Source organism: Gopherus flavomarginatus, chromosome 5 (genome assembly GCF_025201925.1).
Source record: "Gopherus flavomarginatus isolate rGopFla2 chromosome 5, rGopFla2.mat.asm, whole genome shotgun sequence".
NCBI classification, from domain to species: Eukaryota; Metazoa; Chordata; order Testudines; family Testudinidae; genus Gopherus; species Gopherus flavomarginatus.
Window position 1 is genome coordinate 128,412,228 of NC_066621.1, and position 19,127 is coordinate 128,431,354.

At 40.0% G+C, this 19,127-nt stretch overlaps 1 long non-coding RNA gene and 1 pseudogene across 1 annotated transcript; one reads left to right on the forward strand and one right to left on the reverse strand.

Annotated features, from left to right (window-relative positions):
• Positions 1–19,127, forward strand: part of LOC127051264 (swi5-dependent recombination DNA repair protein 1 homolog) — a 365,584-nt pseudogene that overhangs the window by 308,436 nt on the left and 38,021 nt on the right.
• Positions 7,878–8,423, reverse strand: LOC127051282 (uncharacterized). Its single transcript, XR_007774465.1, has 2 exons — positions 8,375–8,423; positions 7,878–8,042 (listed from the first exon to the last, which is right to left on the reverse strand). It is a non-coding gene; the product is annotated as an uncharacterized LOC127051282 (long non-coding RNA).

The following is a 19,127-nucleotide window of genomic DNA, read 5'->3' on the forward strand; positions in this document are numbered from 1 at the left end:
CCCACAGTCTCCAACCTTACCTGGGCAGTACAGCAAACATGGCCCTGCCCACTAGCCCCTCTCCACTGCCTAGCCCACCCACCCTCACTTGCTTCCCACTCTCTCCCCGACTCACTTAATGCTTAGCCCTCCCACTTTTAAAAATGATTGCTTGCCCCTCCCCCGCTCAGGCTTTTCTGGCACTCCTGTTGCCAGGTATCCAGTTTTAGACTGGAAACTCCAGTAGAAAACGGGACCGAGTGTCCGGTTAGCAGTGCTGACTGGAAACTAAAAGTCCAGTTATAGGAGTAACCACATTAGCCTCTGCTCCTCCCACTCCCAACACCCACCCCAGAAGGTGGGAAGAGAACCTTTACTGCTGCTGCTGGAGGAGGAGACGCTCAGTGCAGACAGAGATGAAGAGACTGGGCTAGAATCAAGGAGAAGGTAGGTACCTGCTCTATGTGGGCAAGGGTGTGGGGGGGAATCCTGTTTATCCCCTCCCCAGCCCTGCTGCATTTGCAGTTTACCCCCAGCCCCTCCCTTGCTCAAGGGACCAACCCAAGTTCCCGCCCCGCTGTGCTTTTGCTCCCAGCCCCTGCCTTGATCCAGTCAGCAGGGACTAATCCTCCCCCCATGCCCCGCTGTGTGCTTGCCCCTGGCCCCTGCCTCGCTCTGGGGATCAACCTGGGCAGCCTCCTACAGGCCAAGCCCTGGACTCCTCCCCACACGCTGCCAGTGCCCCTCATTCCTGATCTGCAGCCCTGAGCCCTCTGCCCACTCAACCCTTTCATTTTATTTTCCTCCCCTGCAGTCATTTACGGAAAGCCACATGGTGTCAGTGGTATATGTATGCACTGTAATCTGCAGAGCAGGATTCTATAAACATAGGATAATGAACAAATCCAAGTGATAAAGAAAATAATGATGAAAAAACATTTAAGTGGTGCTCAAAAACAGAGGCATAAAGCAGAAATTGAAGATAAGAATGCAAAAGTGTCGTATAAGCAGTTACTTCATTAATAATCATACAGAGACTCCCGCTGATTACACTAATACTACTAGTAATGATGATGAGTGTGTAATTAATTAAACTAGTATAGCAGTGGGTCCAGCCAACATTGATCATGGCTCTGAAGAACAGGCTCTTTCTTCTGATTAAATCCTTTCACCAAATAAAGAACAGCTGCTGCAAAACACATCAGTACAATTACCCTCCTCTGATGCTGTCCTCTGGACTGTTGATGCTTTCACCCAACAGTGCTACATAGACATGGGCCCCAATTTCTGCCAAAATCGTGTTGGTGATGGAAAATATGCAATGACATTAAGACAACATACGGGCAGAACAAGGTAATTATAAATTTCTTATGCTTTTTAAAAAAAATACATTACTTGAGTCATTTTACGAGATCAACTCTTTCCAGCAGGAGTTGAATTAACTATTAATTTGTGAGACAATTGAAATAAACAGGTTTTTGTTGTATCTATCTAAATGTAAAATATTTCATTCTAGGCTGCTTGCTACTATACTATGATCCCCTTACTCTCTTAATGCACCACAAATATGCCTGTATTCATCACAAATGTTGGAGAGAATGCATTAATAGTAAGATGTTTATTATTTTAGGAAACTCTGTGATACAGCCTTCAACCAAGTGTCCCCAAATGGTAAAATTATTGAAAGGCGCTGGCTCATATACTCACCATCAACTGGTTGTGTCTTCTGTTTTGTGTGCAAATTGTTTTATCCGAACAGCACACCTGCATTAGCTAAGAGAGGATTTGATTCATGGGATCACATTGGCAGACCTCATAAACATGAAAGTTCTACTGAGCACCAACAACCTTTCATCACTTATGTAATGCGTTTATCAAAAACTCAAACCCTTGATAAACATATAGTAGATGGCTATATTAAAGAAAGAAATTACTAGACAGAAGTGTTGAAGCGAGTTGTAGCAACAATAACATTTCTGACAACACGAGGTCTGGCACTGAGAGGGTCTAATGAAACCTTTGGCAATCTTAATAATGACAACTTTCTTGGCTGCTCAGAGCTCTTAGCACAGTCTGATTCTCGACTCAAGGTTTAGGAATCTGAAGTGCCGTCCAAAATCTGAGAGGGACGAGGTGTGGCGCATGCTTTCAGAAGTCTTAAAAGAGCAACACTCTGATGCGGAAACTATAGAACCCAAACCACCAAAAAAGAAAATCAACATTCTGCTGGTTGCATCTGACTCAGATGATGAAAATGAACACATATCAGTCTGCATTGTTTTGGATTGTTATTGAGCAGAACCTGTCATCAGCATGGACACATGTCCTCTGGAATGGTGGTTGAAGCATGAAGTGACATATGAATCTTTAGTGCATCTGGCATGTAAATATCTTGTGACCCCGGCTACAAAAGTGCCATAAGAACACCTGTTCTCACTTTCTGGTGACATTGTAAACAAGAAGCGGGCAGCATTATCTCCTTCAAATGTAAACAAACTTGTTTGTCTGAGGGATTGGCTGAACAAGAAATAGGACTGAATGGACTTGTAGGCTCTGAAGTTTTACATTGTTTGATTTTTGAATGCAGCTATATTTTTGTACATAATTCTACATTTGTAAGTTCAACTTTCACAATAAAGACATTGCACTACAGTACTTGTATTAGGTGAATTGAAAAATACTATTTTTTTTTAGTGTGAATATTTGTAATATAAAATAAATATAAAGTGAGCACTGTACTCTTTGTATTCTGTTATAATTGAAATCAATGTATCAATGTATTTAAAATGTAGAAAACATCCAAAAATATTTAAAATAAATGGTATTCTATTATTAACATTGTGATTAATCACAATTAATTTAATTGCTTGGCAGCCCTATTTATATCTAAAATCAACAGTAAACAGAAGTGAGCACTGCAGGTGAAATGAACTGAGTTAAGCAGTAATCCCTCAAGCATTTGATTGTAAGCTTTGAGTAGGACTGTCAAGGCACTCCCTGCATGACTTCATTCATCCTGGACAGAAAGTTTGCATTCTGGTGGGTTTTGGTAACCCAATGCTCTATACAAAACCAAAAGGGCTGTGAGGTGAGGTACGAATGGGTAACCCAGGCATGTGAATCTTTCATTGTCTAGCGCTGTTGAAGCGCTGCTAGTTGGTGATAAGAAAAAAGGGAGTCCCAAACAAATAAGAGTGCAGGGCTTTCCCTGCCCAGTGCATTGCTACACACTCTTTATTGAGGACCAGATATTGGGTTTCACAGTCCAGGAGTATCCTATTCCTATATACAGGATAAGATGTTCCTGACTGTGGAGCACCTAGGACAAAACTGCTCCCAGTGCTGTGAGGCATCCATGTGTAAAATAAATTCTTGTGAAAAATCAGGGCTACACAGTACTGGTCTATTAGAGAATCTTTTTAGTTTCTAGGAATGCCTGATCACACTGGGGAGATCAAATGACCTGGCAAAGAGCTGCTTTTTTAATGAGATCAGTAAGGGGAGTCAATAGTCAAACTTGGACACAAATATTCTATAAAACCCCACCCATGGCCATCCTTAGGTATACACAGCATATGCAGCTGCATAGGGCATCCAAAAATTTGGGGCACCACTAGGACCAAAGGTGCCCACTTCTCATCTTTCTGGGGGGTACTCAACTCCCCCCTCCACTCCAGGCCCCACCCCCACTCCACCCCTTCCCCCAAACCCCTGCCCTGCCTCTTCCCACCCCACTCCAGCCCCACCCCACTTCTTCCCCACCTCCTCCCCTGAGCACACCCTGTCCCTGCTCCTCTCCTTCCCTCCTAGAGCTTGAACACTGTGAATCAGCTGTTCACGGCACTCCAGAAGTGCTGGGAGGTAGGGGGAGGAGTTGGTAAGTACAGGGTCCCTGGCGCACGAGAGGTGCAGGGGGAAGGGGATGCGGGAGGGATGACCTTGGCACCAGTGGGTGTTCTGCACCCACTAAATTTTCCCCGTGGGTGCTCCAGCCCCAGAATACCCACCCACGAAGTCTGCGCCTATGACCGGGACAGCAGGTAAGAGCGGATTGACTTCCGCACCCTCAGCACACGCCTTACGAGGCAAAAGGCAGGGGCCATATTCACAAAGTCAAATGTACCAGCGTAGGGGCACTAGTTTAATAATACTGCATAGGGCCCCATAAATCCTAAGGACAGCCCTGACCCCACCAGACCAAGAAATGTCCAAACTTGCTTTTTTGATTTCAAAATGGGAGTGTTGGCTATGGCTTCCACTTTATTAATCAAGAGTTCCACTTTACTGTTCCCCACCAGTGGTCTGCCACTTCCCTAATGTGCATTTCTTTCAGTTTGTGGTTAAATCGGCCTCCCATAGGGTCTGCAGAACTGTGGCTAAGTCCATACTGTAGACTAACACATCATCCAAGTAGGCTGTTGCTCAGGGTTGATAGGGCCACAACACCTGGTCCAAGAGTCTTTGAAAGGTGACCAGGCTGATGTGTAAACCGAATGGCATATTAACAAATTGAAAAATGCCTACAGGGTTTGAGAATGTTGTCTCAGCATGGGAACTGGGGGAAAGCAGGATCTGCCTATTGCCATTAGTTAAGTCTAACGTAGAGATGTATCAAGTCTGGCTGAGCCAATTAAACAGAACATTAACTCCAGATTCTGGCTAGGCAATGAAGTCAAAGTTCACAGTGATTTGGTGGAAGTCTATGCAGAATCAAACAGTCCCATCCAGTTTAGGGACAAGGAGTACCAGACTATACCGACAAAGTGGGTATTCACCCACGAAAGCTCATGCTCCAAAACACCTGTTAGTCTATAAGCTGCCACAGGACTCTCTGCTGCTTTTACAGATCCAGACTAACATGGCTACCCCTCTGATACAGACTACACCAGGGACTTCTCAGTTCCTCAGTCACACCTAGTTAATCTCCTGGACCTCTTGTACTAACTGGGACTTCAACGCCTCTGGGATGGGATACTGATTTTTGACTGGGTTGGGTCCTGGGTTTTATATGGCTCAGTAGGGCACTACAGAGATTCATCCTGGAAATGGGAAAACTATGTCCTGGTACACCTGCACCAGGTCTCTAATTGTTCTCTCTGACCAGTGAACCCATCCCCGAGCAGGACCCCCTTAATCCCTACCTCAGTTGGTTCTGTGAACTGGGGTCTTAAATCCTCATCTCCTTCTTCTGTATGGATGAAGAGGTTTTCCTGAGACCTTCAAGGCTTAAGCAGTTTACAGGGTAGATCTGCTTTGGTCATCACTGGTCCAGACAGTAAACCTCATGATTGACCAAACCTAACCTCCAAAGGACCTCATAGGGGTCCTGTCATTTGGCTAGGAGTTTGCTCTCTGTTCCAATGAACTTTCTCAGCAGGGATATAGGGGTTTGCACATGCTCAGTAGAGACATGCTAGAGCTTCACAGCATGAAAACACTTTCTTTATATACATTTACACATTACATTGCATTTACTATACATAGCATCACACATTTTTGGATTGGCTTGGTCACTTTGTAAAAACCAACCTGTGCACAGCATACTCTGTCCATGCATGACTTACTCTTTGCCTCATCTTGCACTCCAGTTATCGTGTCCATTATTAATAGTTTCCTGGGTGTTCTTTCTTATCTTAACTAATACAGACTTTTGTTTCCAGCCTGCTGATCCATTTACCTCTCTAATTCCGTTTACCAAAATATAAGGCCTCACCCATGTCCAATTACTCATGACAGACTAGGCCTACATGAGGAAAGGGGCTTAGATGTCTATCTGCATAACCTGGTGCACCTGGCTGTTGAGCCAGAGGTAGGCACCTCCCTCAGAGCATGTCTATGGGATCAGGCCCCATTGATGAGACAGACATTCCCTTGCCTCATTTGAGAATCCTGCTTTGGGGCCTCCAGTTTAAGCGAGGGCTCTGTGTAGTTCTTTAGCAGTGGGGTGGCAGGAGTGCTTAGGTTGCTTTGAAAATGCTGACCAGAGGAAAGTTAGGTGCCTCGAGAGGTTAAGCTGTACCTGAGCTATGACATTTTAAATGTCAGAGGTGCCTACATGGTAGATTTAAAATCTGGGTTAGAATTCCTCTATGATGCTACTCAAGTCACATAAACCACATTTTTTCCACAAGTGGTCATTGTGTGTTCCTAATTTTCTGAGTGCTAACAGGATACCCTGGGGTCTGATTTGCAGATGTTCTGAGCACTCACAGCTGCAACTGACATCAATGAAAGCTGTGCTTTGAACACAGAAGGTGCTACATAATGCTAAGTACTCTGAAAAAATCAGGTTCTAGGTGTCTCAAGTTGATCAACCAAAATTAGTGGAAACTTTTTACTTTCATCTATCTGTAACTTGGTTCCCTATCTGTAAAATGGGAATAATATCCCCACTCACCTCACAGGGGTGTCATGAAAATAAATTAATTAATGTTTGTAAAGCACTCTGTCTACTGAAGATGAGCACCATAGAAAAGCCAATGAGAAAATTAATAATTCTGTCTTCAGAACAGGGTTTGAATAGAGTGCAGTAAATAAGGCATAGGCCCACACATTGAACAATAAGGAGAGAAGAAAACATGGAATAACTGCTCATTACAATAACTGCTCCATCCTGTACAATGAATGAGACAGAGATCTTGTGGGAAAAAAATTGTCTGTAAGCATGTAATTAAAAACTCTCTCATAACACACATGCACAAGAGGACCAAATTAAGGTTGCACAGGCACTCTTAATTCTAGAATTTCCTAACTTTTGAGTGCTTGTCTTCAACTTTAATAATGTTCTTATGTACTGAGTGTGTGTGGGGGGGGGGGGTTTGCAAAAGCACCATCGTTATTATATATAGATATGTATAATCACTATGAAAAAGCAGATACAAATAATTGGTCAAAATGCTGGGGCATCTTCCAGTGGAAAGAACACATCTAAAAGGGTGAAAGCTATTAATAAAGTATTCTCCTGATCCTAATAAAATAATGCTGTACCCTGTGTTTTGGTAGTACCTTTCATGGTCCAGAAGATGGCAGACCTGTATATATTAGTTTTTAGTGCGATAACCATTACAGTGAATATACATTGGTTGCTTTAAAACTGATGCTACATGTTATATGCAGTGGCTAATAATATCACCTTACTTAGGAAAAACTTTCCTTCAAATCAGAATATTTTTACGATGACACATTTGGAAATATAGAAACATGCAAATAAGAGTCCATTAATTACTATCGATGGTGTTTTCTACGGTTACTAATGCTTTTGGAGCAGAATCACAGAGTATATTATTATTTGATAAAACCACCAGTGTTAATTATATAACTCAGTTACGGATTAATTTAACTAAATCAGTGACCTATTTTTAATAAAGGAATAATTTACAATTATTTGTACTTACTCATCTTCAATAACCAAGTAAATTAACTCTTGCTTCACATATATTATCACAAAACATCCATCATTTTTTTCATCTTCAGAGCATTAGTGTTTTCCTTTCAAAACAAATTTTTTATTCCTATTTGTTTTGTAAAATGTATACAGATGTATTCAAGAGACTGCAACAACAAATAATTAATTTTAACCCCTAAAATGTACATGCTTATTTCCTCAATAAAGTGTTTTTTATAAATACCTTTTCATATTCAGTCTGACACTCATATACTTTGGTCATTGTATTGAATTCAGCATAATTACATTTTTATGAAAATGAATAATTTCTACTACACAAATCATTACTAGTACACAGTTGTTCTTGAAGAAAGGCATCACTTAGAAACAAGTTTCCCTATTATTTTATACCCTTAAATTCCTTCGTTTTTGACCCAAGTTTTTCAGATGTGATATTGCCAAGCGATGCTGTCATATTCCAAAAGGCCAAGTGAGAAAAGGAATGAGCTCATAATCTTGCTTTTATGTTTTATTTTACCAAACCTTGCTTCACCCATAAATGTTATAATTATAATTACACAGGCATATCATTTTCCAATAAAGGTTTCATTCTATTTGTTCCGCTTGGCTGGGAGTTACCATGTGCTTCGATTCTTGCAAAATATTAGAGACAATTCTTCTGGGGGAAAAAATACAGTCAAAACTGTTTGTACCAGCAAAGCTGTGAAAAGGCAACCAGGACAATTTAAAAATAAACAATACACTCTTATTTCACAGTGAGCAAAAGGAATAAAAAAATTCCAAATTATTTAACCTTAAAATGCTTACAGTAGAACACAATAAGCCTTGCATTCTGTACTTAGGCAAAACTCCCACAAAGTCAAGGAACTGGGCGGTCAGGACCCATGTTCCTATTCAATGTTCCAACTGACGCAGCAGGATTTTTCATATGCAAACATGCTTTTAATAATGTATTAGTGGTGAAGCCTCATTTAAAATATAACTTCCTACCTTGTTGTTCACAGACTTGTTGCTGACTCACCTTACCACAACAGGATTCTGAAAGGGCAATAAAAGAGCCTCAAACAACAAAAATTACTTAAGTCTTTCAGTAAAATAAGCCTCTGTAAATTACTCCCATGTTTAGATTCTTTCCTGTAGCTAGCTTTTTGCAGACATGCCAACAAATTGTTGCTTATTTGAAGAAACTCCCATCATTTTGGATTAAATTTAAGGCAGCTTTTAAAGCATCTTCCTCTAATAATAAAGAATATTTTTGCAGCATGTGTGTTTCAAATAGACATTTTTATTAGACTACAATTATAAAAAGCTCATCTTTATTAAACATTTTTTAACCTCAAACTGTCACAGGTTGTCAGCCTCATTTTATAGCTTATTATGCAACATACAGCTATACTTTCTAGCCAAAGCCAACAAGTTTGAGATTTTTGGATGCTGTTGGGTGTCTTAAATGGCCATATAGCAAGTTCTCATTTGTTTGCAGTTTCAATTTGGATTTAATTTTGCAAAAGCTTCTCCTTGCGATGAAGATTTTTGCCAAGTGTTCCAATAGGATAGTCACAAGACTGTACATTTTTTGACTTCAGTGTAAGATCCTCCCCTAACTTCCCATTGCCATTGCCACGGTCTGAAAACTACTCCAGCAAATGCTTGTTGGACCCACAGCATTAGGGGATTAAGAGAGATTTTAAAGCCCGGTGTACAGCTCTTGGAGTTGTGTGTGTCTGGGCAAGGGCACGCTTAGAAGAGAGGCTTTCCTGTCTTTTGACTGCTTTCTAATTCAGAAGCTGAGTTTTTTGTTTTCTAAACGGGGGTGGGGAGGAGGACTAGGTCTGGAAGGCGAAAAGCTCCCTCCGGCCACACGAGCCCAGTGCCTACCACCGCTGCAAGTATCAGACCAGGAGGCCGCAGCAGCAGTGCTCCAACGCAGGCTACTGCTGCTGCTTGCTGGATTTGCACGCCCATCCTCCCTACAAAAGCGCCCACCGAGCCTCGGCTCCCCGCGCGCGCCGCTCTGCAGCCAGCTCCCGCGTGCGAAGACCGCCACACTCCCGCCGCTCCGCGGCGACCATTCACAGGCAAGCCAAGCCCCAGCACACTCACTTTCGAGCATCTTACTTGACGCATTGCAGGTGCAACGCAACCAATCAAGAGGCTCAGCTCTTCCCGACAAACCATTGCAGGGTCCCTTCGGCCAATCGGAGAGCCCTTGACAAAATGCTCCCCTCAGACGCATCAGCAGCTTTCAGTTACGTTATGCGTTGTGACAGAGCTCGAGAGGGTAGTAACCCTCCGCCGGAGGATATAATCCCTGGTTTCAAGTAATTCATGTGCGAGTGGATCTCTTCTTCCTGGTGCCAGGCTCGTTGTCAGGGCTGGCTTTCAGATCATTGCACCTGAGCGTGCATTTGCTTCCTTCCCCTCGGCTCTGTGGGAGCTGTGGAGTTGACTGCATTTAAAACAGCTCCAGGCAATGATCAGCCCGCACCGAGCGAGCATGTTTCAGTGCTTGGGGGCAGCGTCTCTGTATACAGCTCTTTTCTGCCACTCCAACAACAGCCATAAAGAAACCCCCTTGCAAAAACAGAAACCCTTCTGATGTCAACTCATCCCCTACCCACAGCCCCATGTAAATCCACTTCCAACAGTTTCAAGCCTCTATTTGCCGACTAGACACCGAGTTTCTGTCTCCTTACAAAAGATGGTTCCCTTTTAATTTCATATAGAAGCTTTGCCAGGCTTAAATGCAATTTTGGGTAAGAAGGAAAAATGTGCTTGAGCTCAGCTCAGGTTGCTACTATAAAGGAATGGGTGCCTCACTGTGGAGACAAACGAATCTGAAATTTCCCCCAGAAAATTTTGATCCAAGCAGAGTTTAAAAGGATGTTAGAGAAGTTCCATCTCTAGTACTGCCCAGTCATACAATTCCATTTGTTTGTAACAAAATTTGGGGCTGTTGGTTGTCCAGAGCATTTCTAATGTTAACTGTGCCTCCTTTGGGGATGGTGGGAAGTATATATAATACTAGGTAATAAGGCATTCAGTCAGTGCTGGGTCTTAGTTTCTTGAGCAACTTAAGAGAAGGATCAGCAGAAGCCCAAGTCATGCCCAGTTTGGTTGTATTTCTAAAATATATTATTTAGCTCCAGCAGAAATTATGGGATTGATGTGAGACCCCCATGATAAAGTTCTACAGCCTGTGTTATGCAGGAGGTCAGACTAGGTTATCATAATGAACCCTTTAGAGAGCGTAGTGCAAAACCCCACTTTTAGCTAAAGCTTGTATATCTGCATTACTATGTATCTGAAGATGAGAGAGCACAAGAAGAGACAAACTGAAGAAAAAGAGGAGAGGGAAACTATCCATGTTTAAAAGGCCTAACCCCATGATAAAAACAAAAGAGCATTTCAAGTCCTTTGCATTTTTGCTCATTCAGTGTTGAATTTTTGTTAACTTGTGTTTCCATTAAGGAGATTGGTGACCTAACTGCATCTAAAATAGCTTACAGAGAAGGCAAGAGAGGAAAAGCAGAGTGGATGCCAAAGTGAAATAATCTAAGTACTGAGTTCTGACCCAAGGATAGGCCCAGAGCAGTGAAGAAAAGAGTGTGACCTGACTCTCCCTAACTGGAACATTTATCTCAGGCAAACACAAGACTAAATCGGAAGACTAACCAACCTAAACTAATCAGATTTATCTCTAATGCATACAAATCCCAGTCTTGATGCAATGCATAATTAAATAAATTAAATGCAATTGCACCTGTTATGCTTGCACCCTGGAATACCATCACTGCTAACCTCAAGTCCAGAAACTAGCATAAATTTACTGAAAATAAGTGCCTCCTAAGCATATTTCCCACTTCTGCCACAACAGAAATAACAAGAAAATAGCCTTATGGAGGGAATGGTCACACTGTTTGCCAGTGTGTGAGATGCCTGGATCATAGTTTAATTTTAGGCATTTCCTCAGTCCACAGAGGCTGAGACTTTGTCAGTCTCAGAATAAGGATAGCAAGATAGAAATTTAGATGGAGATACAATAGCTATTGACAGCAACACCCAAAGAATTTGGGAAAATCAGCCAAACTGGGCTAGCTCTCTTTTTGCTGTTCCCAGAAAGGACAGGGGTTTCTCTTTCTGTATGCAATCTCTGGAGCTGCAGCAGTGATCTGAGGTCCTCAAGTATGGGAAGGACTGAACGTCCTGAGGGTCACAGTTATTATAGGAGACTAGACAGTGTACAAACACTACAGTTCTTAAGGATGGGTACTTTTGGTTCCAAGCAATTAGAAAACCAGCTACTGGATTCTGAGGTGGACAAAGGAACTATTTAAATAGGGAGTTTAAAACTAGATTTTAGGAGGCTTCAGAGGTTTCTGTCATATCCAGCGTAGTCCTTTCTATTAAAGAGCCTCAAGTCTCAGAAGATTAAAGTGCTATGATTGCTAGATGCTGCCATCTCAGATAGGCAGGGGAGAGACAGGCTGGTGAAACTGAGGGAGATCTGGGTATTTTTTGACAGTTTTCCAATCTGATAATAGAGTTAGATGTTTCTGTGGCAGGTTGTTAGAAAATTTAGGGTTTGGTCAGTGTGCAGCCCTGGAGACTTTCCTGCTTCCTTGTAACTTTTTGTGGGGTCAGATACCATAAAATGGCTGTCCAGAGAAGTGGTATGATTACATAACTTTCTTCATGCACTTAGTACAACAGAATAAGTGAGCTAGTTGTCTAGAGGTCAGTTGTCTAGAACAGTGGTTTTTAAACTGCCGCTTGTGACCGAGTACTGGGTCACAGAATGTAAGGCACTGGGTTGCGGCGGCTCTGGTCAGCACTACTGACCAAGCCGTTAAAAGTCCTGTTAGCGATGCTGCCAGGCTAAGGCAGGCTAGTCGCTACCTGTTCTGACAGGCGGCTGTGCCCTGGAAGCAGCAGGTCCAGTTCCTAGGTGTGGGGGGACCATGGGGTTCCGCCCACTGCCCTTGACCCAAGCACCAGCTCCACACTCCCATTGGCTGGTTTTCAGCCAATGAGAGCTGGACCTGCTGCTGGCTGCTTCTGGGGCAGGAAGCCTTAGCACCCCTGCTGTGCTGCTGATTGGGAGTTGCCTGAGGTAAGCCTATGCTCCAACCCTGCACCCCAATCCTCTGCCCTGAGTGCCCTCCTCCACCCCAACCCCCTGCCCCAGCCCAGAGCCCCCTCCACACCCTAAACCCTTCATTCCTGGCCCCACCCCACAGCCCTCACCCCAACCCCCTGCCACACCCAAACTCTTCATCCCCAGCTCAGTTGGGTCACAGGCATCAACAATTTTCTTCAACTGGGTTGCTAGAAAAAAAGTTTTGAAACCACTAGTCTAGATAAAAGAATTTAACTTCCAGCACCACTAATTTAGAACACACACATATAATGTAGTTCATCTCAGGCCTGTACAACAGTATGGCAGATTAGAGCATTTGCCTCATGGTTTTGTATCCCAGGAACTATTGATGTGGTTTTGTGCAAATTGTGACAGAAACACCTTATTTGTTAGAGAGAGAGGGACAGATCCTCAGCTGGTGTGAATTGTCATAGCTCTATTGATTTCAATGAAGGAAGCTGTGACAATTCACACTAGCTGAGGATTTGCTGCCCTAGAGATTACACTTCTAATTTAAAACTGGTATTCACTGAAATGTATATGCCATGTTGTTAGATGTTCTCTTATGTTTCTTAGCTTCTATGTTATGTTAGCCTTTCCTCTCTACTTTTCAGAAAAGAATAGAACTCAGAGTTACTATAGAATTGGGACACAAGTTGAGGAGAGCAACAGGTCTGGCCACTGAGATCAATATCTGTGGATTTCTGATGCCTGGGTTGTTCACCTCCATGTCATTCCTATTAATTTAGTTCTGAATTGGTATCAAAGCATCACAAACAAGCACAATATGAAAAGGCTTTTTCATTTATGTTTTTATGATATTGGGGCCTTTCCCTCATGTACTATTACTTAACGCCTGCCATTATCCCCACTAAAATCAGTGAGAGCTATTGCATCTATTTTTTCAGCAGAACTTATCATTAAATTCAGCTAGATCTATATTTCCCAATTTGGCCAGATAGGAATACTCAGATGAATAAGGATCACTTGTGTGAGAAATGGGTTGCAAAAAAATGCTAAAAAAAAACTTTTAAGGATTTCCACGGTTTAAAAAAAAATACTCTCAGTTAACTTTGAAGTTTTTTTCTTATTTCAGTGTTGATTAATGGAAACAGAAATGAGTAAGAAATAACGGAGTAGAACTAATTACTCTTGCTCTGCAACTTGTTTTTGGAACTTTATATTCTGAAATTATTTATTTGTCATTATGTACTAGGTTATTTTAAATTACAAACTGTTTAAAATGTCTTGCCAACAGCTACAATGGTTCAGCTTTTATAAATTGGTTACAGCACAGAAATTTGAAAGTACAAAATAAACCAGTTTGTGGGCTTACTAAAGTTTCTGATGTGTTCTTGAGAGAGGAGATGACACAAAACTATCCTCAAAACATAATTTGACAATCTTTTTTTGGTTGTTTATATGGTATCCATATGCTATAATTTTGTGTGGTTCATAGCTACAAAAGTTAAAAACTAAAATTTTCAATAGTTGGAGTGAATGCTGTCTTATGCATCTTTTTATGTAAAATATTTTTAAAGTGTCTGTGATAAAACACTTAATTTTCTTTGACAGGTTTATTACTTATAATGGTTCTCAGGGAATCTGATTTGAATGAATTTAAGCTAACAGTAAAGTAGCCTGCCCTCTGAAATACCAAGCGTGTTTAACAGTCTTACCTTATGGAAATGTAAGATACATAGTTAATAACAAGATACAAATTCTGCCTTTCTCTGTTTGGTTTCTAAATTATAATTAATACTATTTGGTATCCAGTCTCACCATCAAGAAGAAAAATGTAAATCAGTATTTAAAGAAATATGATTCAATAGCAGATTCACATGTTTGTAGCATTAATTAGTTTTTGATGGTTGTGAAGGCTGACTCTTGCATTATAAGCTCTTGTTTTCCATGCTTCTGGGAATTTTCAGACATAAAGTTAGGGCTTTTTTTCAAGTTAGAGCAAAATCTGTTCACTCAATTTAACTGTAGAAGAGTAGAAAAAATATTTCTGTTAAAAAAGACTGTAACCCTAAACCTGTGAAAACGTATACATGTACTTAGCTGTGTGTATGTGAATATTTCCATAACTGCCCCATGCATATCTTTGGATTAGGGCCTTTCAGTGTTATTAGCATAAACAGTAAATCAAAAATGCCTGAGATTTACAAGATGAAACTTTCTAAGTAGTTAGTCCTCAGTGAGGTCAATTTACACAGCAATACACACAAACATACAATAATTTAAATTAAAAAATAATACAGTTTCAAGCAATTGACTAATCAGTTTTACACATATGCACTCACTTTAGAATGGCTTATGGGACTAAATACTGCATAATAACAATCTTCATCAGTTTCTATTTACAAAACTTTGTGCTGTTATTTCCTTGTGAAGATCTATAATTGCACATACTTTTTCCTATGCAACAGTGTGAGTATATAGGGAAATAATCAGAGATATGAGTGTGTTAGGTTTAATTTTTTTTAAATCTTTTCCTTAACTTTAATGGGAATTGGGTGCCTAGATCTCTTAGCTTTGAAACTCTGAGCTGTATTCAATATTAAGAATGTAGTGATCCCAGCTATGCTATCAGATATGTCCATGCATCTCCAGTTGACTTTAAAGGATGCTGAAGGGTTTTCTCTTGAACAAATTCAAACCTAGTGTGCAAAAGTGCAACTTAATTGATATTAGTGAATTTACATTACATTACATTACATTACATTACATCCCACAAACATTAATGCACATGGTTATCTTTGAGTATGTAAGTAATTCCATTGACTTCAGTAGGACAATTCATATGGTTAAAGTTCTATTCTATATAGGTTCTTATGCCATGCACATTGTCATAGTATCTGAGTGCCTTTCAGTAGTGAATTAAGCAACATGACTAACATCTGTCACATATTTGTTCCCTCACACTACTTCCCCTGGGGAGATGGTGTGCAGTGGAATGTTTTGGTTTGGATTTTTAAAAATAATATTTACTACGTTTTGCTAGATGCTTATGTCAGAAAAGGCAACATCAAAGAAAAGAGCCTTGCACTTAGAGCGGAAGGTGCTGAGGTTTGTGATGGTCCTTAGTTCCTGTGGGAGTCCATTCCACAGGCCTGGGCTACACTGGGGGGGAATTGCTCTAAGATACGCAACTCCAGCTACGAGAATAGCATAGCTGAAGTCAACGTATCTTAGATCGACTTAGAATTACTTACTTCACGTCCTTGAGGTGCAGGATCAACGGCCGCTCCCCCCATCGACTTTGCTTCCGCCTCTGTTGAGCTGGAGCTCAGCAGTCGATGGGAGAGCATTCAGAGATTGATTTATCGTGTGTAGTGTAGACATGATAAATTGATCCCCGATAGATTGATCACTACCCGCCAATCTGGCGGGTAGTTTAGACATACTCACAGTCTTGGCCCAGTCCCTGAGAAAGTAGGCATGCCAGTCTTCACAGGAGCAGATCTAAAATTGTAGTCTTACAGTTATAGTAAGTCAATTTTAAATAATATTATAGAAAATAGTATAGATTCAGAATTGTCTGTTACAATGACTAGTATAGCTACAGTAATAGTTTACTAATATTATAAATTAAACCTTTTTAATCAGCAAAAGTATTAGACAATTAAATCATGTAGTAATAAATTAAACATTAATTAAATTAAAAATAAATTAAAATTAAAATAATTAAAACAGCAAACATTGCCCAGTCATAAATAGTTTATTCATTATAACAGTCATAGCCTACCTTACTGTCCAGAGCAAAAAAAACTAATAGCCGTGGGGTACTAAGTTCTATAGTTCTAGCACAAACATTGCCTGACTTACTGACTCAATCCAGCTCCCATTGCAGGCAATGGAAAGACTCCCTTTGGCTTCCATTGGAGTTGGATCAGTTTATATGCAAGATCTTGGGCAAGTCATTTGACCTTCTTGTATGTTAGTCAAACTAGGGAATAATCCTGCATTCCTTGCATGCCGAAACTCTCAGAGTAAGTTTTAGATGCACAAGGAATACAGGTTCAAGACTTAGTTGTACACTAGCTGTACAATTGAGTAAAAGCAAATTTGCACGGACTAGACAGATGTTAGGGCTTAGAGTAGTTTTTCCTACACTAAATAAGTGTCATTTGCCACTCCAAAAATATAACACATAATATAGCATGGAAAATGATAATAATGTCAAAGTAACAAAATATTAATATTCTGCTTTGTTTACATTTATCATTGCCAGGATGAAATAACATAGTAATTTAGGAAATATGTATTTCCATTTAGTAAGAACATTATTTTGAGGCATTAACCTTGCAAGATTTTCAAATACAGAATCATGCAATTTTGCGGAAATTATTACAGATCAGAACTGACTCTTGATGATCAAAATTGAAGCTATTCTATCCTAAAGTAAAATGAAACACCTGTATTAAAATACACAAATGGAACTTTATTTTTAAAATACTATTTTATTATAAACTGGTATATATAACATACATATTTAGTATAAGCAGCCATGAACAAGGTAAAGACTTTAAAAAGTAAAATTGTTAAATGAATTATGCATAAATATACAATAATCCTTCCTCTCCAAGTCTTTTTATTTAATCTTTGGCAGGTGAGTATTTCTTTTAGTAGTATTTTACTATCACATTTCTGAATTTCTTCACAGAAGTACTAAACATTATAATATTAATATTCTTTGAGATTATTTTCATTTTGTCTAATTCCATATATTCCACACACGTTTCCTGATCTATATGTACACCTCACTCCCATCACTTTTAATGAAACTAAGTTTTTACGTCAATGGAGAACATACGTGCACATAAAAGGAAACTTTCAGATATGGGACTAAAGTTAGGCATCTACATTTATATTTAGGCAAATACACACATAGCCGGACTTTCAGAGATCTTAAGCATATCCTGCAGCTGATTAATTTCAAGCTCCCACATTTCAAAATTTTTGCCAAAAACTGCAGGATTGGACTTAATATTTGATATCAGAGGATAATCATGCAAATCCCTTAATTCAATATTTGAATATGATTCTTGATCCAATAAACAAGAACTTTACCTGAGTAAGGACAGTATTTGTACATTAACATTCTTCTTTCAGACATCCTACAAGACTCATATATATCCAAGACTCACTTATTCAAGCAAAATGTTTTCCAGCAGCCCAGGCCAATTGAAGATTCTGCTATGTATTATAGGAAGAATAAGGAACTAATAGCTTAAAATTGTTGCTCTAGATTTGTAAGCAAAAGACTAGTGTTCATGTTTTTCCTCTGCAAGAAATAAAACTTTAGTGATTAGTAGTAAAAATATATTCTGCCGCTTAAGTGAAACCACCCACTATTTGTGGAATCTTTAGTTGCAAATGACTTTTGACACTATTTCATATACTGCACCTTACAGGAATGTTACTAAAGTTTTGGGACCAAAATGTGACATATTAAATAGCTACTGTTGAATCTGTTGGGGAAAGTCTTCAAGCTCGTAAATATCTAAAGGTTGTGTGTGCAAATCTACTGTTCCATTCCATAGAAACTAACACATTAATAGTTGTTTAACAACATATTTTTGTTATCTAGCCTGTTTTTGCCTTTATTTAAAACATTAGAAGTAAATGAGGTTTTTCAAAAAGGAAAGCAAAAATCAATAGGGAAAAATTGTATTTTAAGGTTTTTGGAAGATATTACAAACAAATCAGAATTGAGACACTTATTGAAAGTATCTGACAGTCTCCTTTTAAAAGATGGGCCCAAACCTCAGATATAAAATCTTGAACTATGAGAATGAGTTCAAATCCAGAGGGTAACATCCTAATTTAGATCGATCTCTATCTACTCTTAAGACTCCATAGAGGTGCAGAATACATAGTGTGAATGCATATAAAATATGCATTATACCACATTAGGAAACAAACCACAAAAAATAGATGTAGGGCTAGTGCAGAGAAGCCATACACTTTGGAATCAGGACATGACAGAATGGTGATGCCTCTTGTCTGTAGTACGTTGGACCTTTGTGGGGCAGGGATCCTAGTGCTAAATCATTAGTAGACAATCCCATTCTAAGTCAGGACTTTATTGTGATCTAGTTGGGTTCTTGACAAAAAAAAATTTTGTTTTGAAATAGGGTAACCAGATAGCAAGTGTGAAAAATCAGGACACAGGGTAAGGGGTAATAAGGACCTATGTAAGAAATATTGGGACTATTCCTATAAAACTGGGACATCTGATTACTCTGTTTTGAAAAGAGGCAATCATAGACATGCCCACTCCCTGCACCTCGGCTTTACCTTCCACTTCAAACTCCAGGTACAGCCAACCCCTTTTCATCAAATATTCCTAAAAAGTTTGCTTGAGAAATGTAAATTCCTGTCTGGACAGTCAGCCCTCTCCCAAGTTCCCTTTTCCTAAACATTGGACAGAGGGGAGGAGAGTAGTGACAGACAGCGGTAATGCTGTTTGTTTCTTGTTTTATTTAAATCCTATAATCCTCTCCACGTGTTAGTTTTGGAGAGAAGGAGAGGGGGTAAAGCCTGTGAAGGAGGATCTTGAAGTATGGTCTCAAGGGGGAAATCATTTTTCCCCTT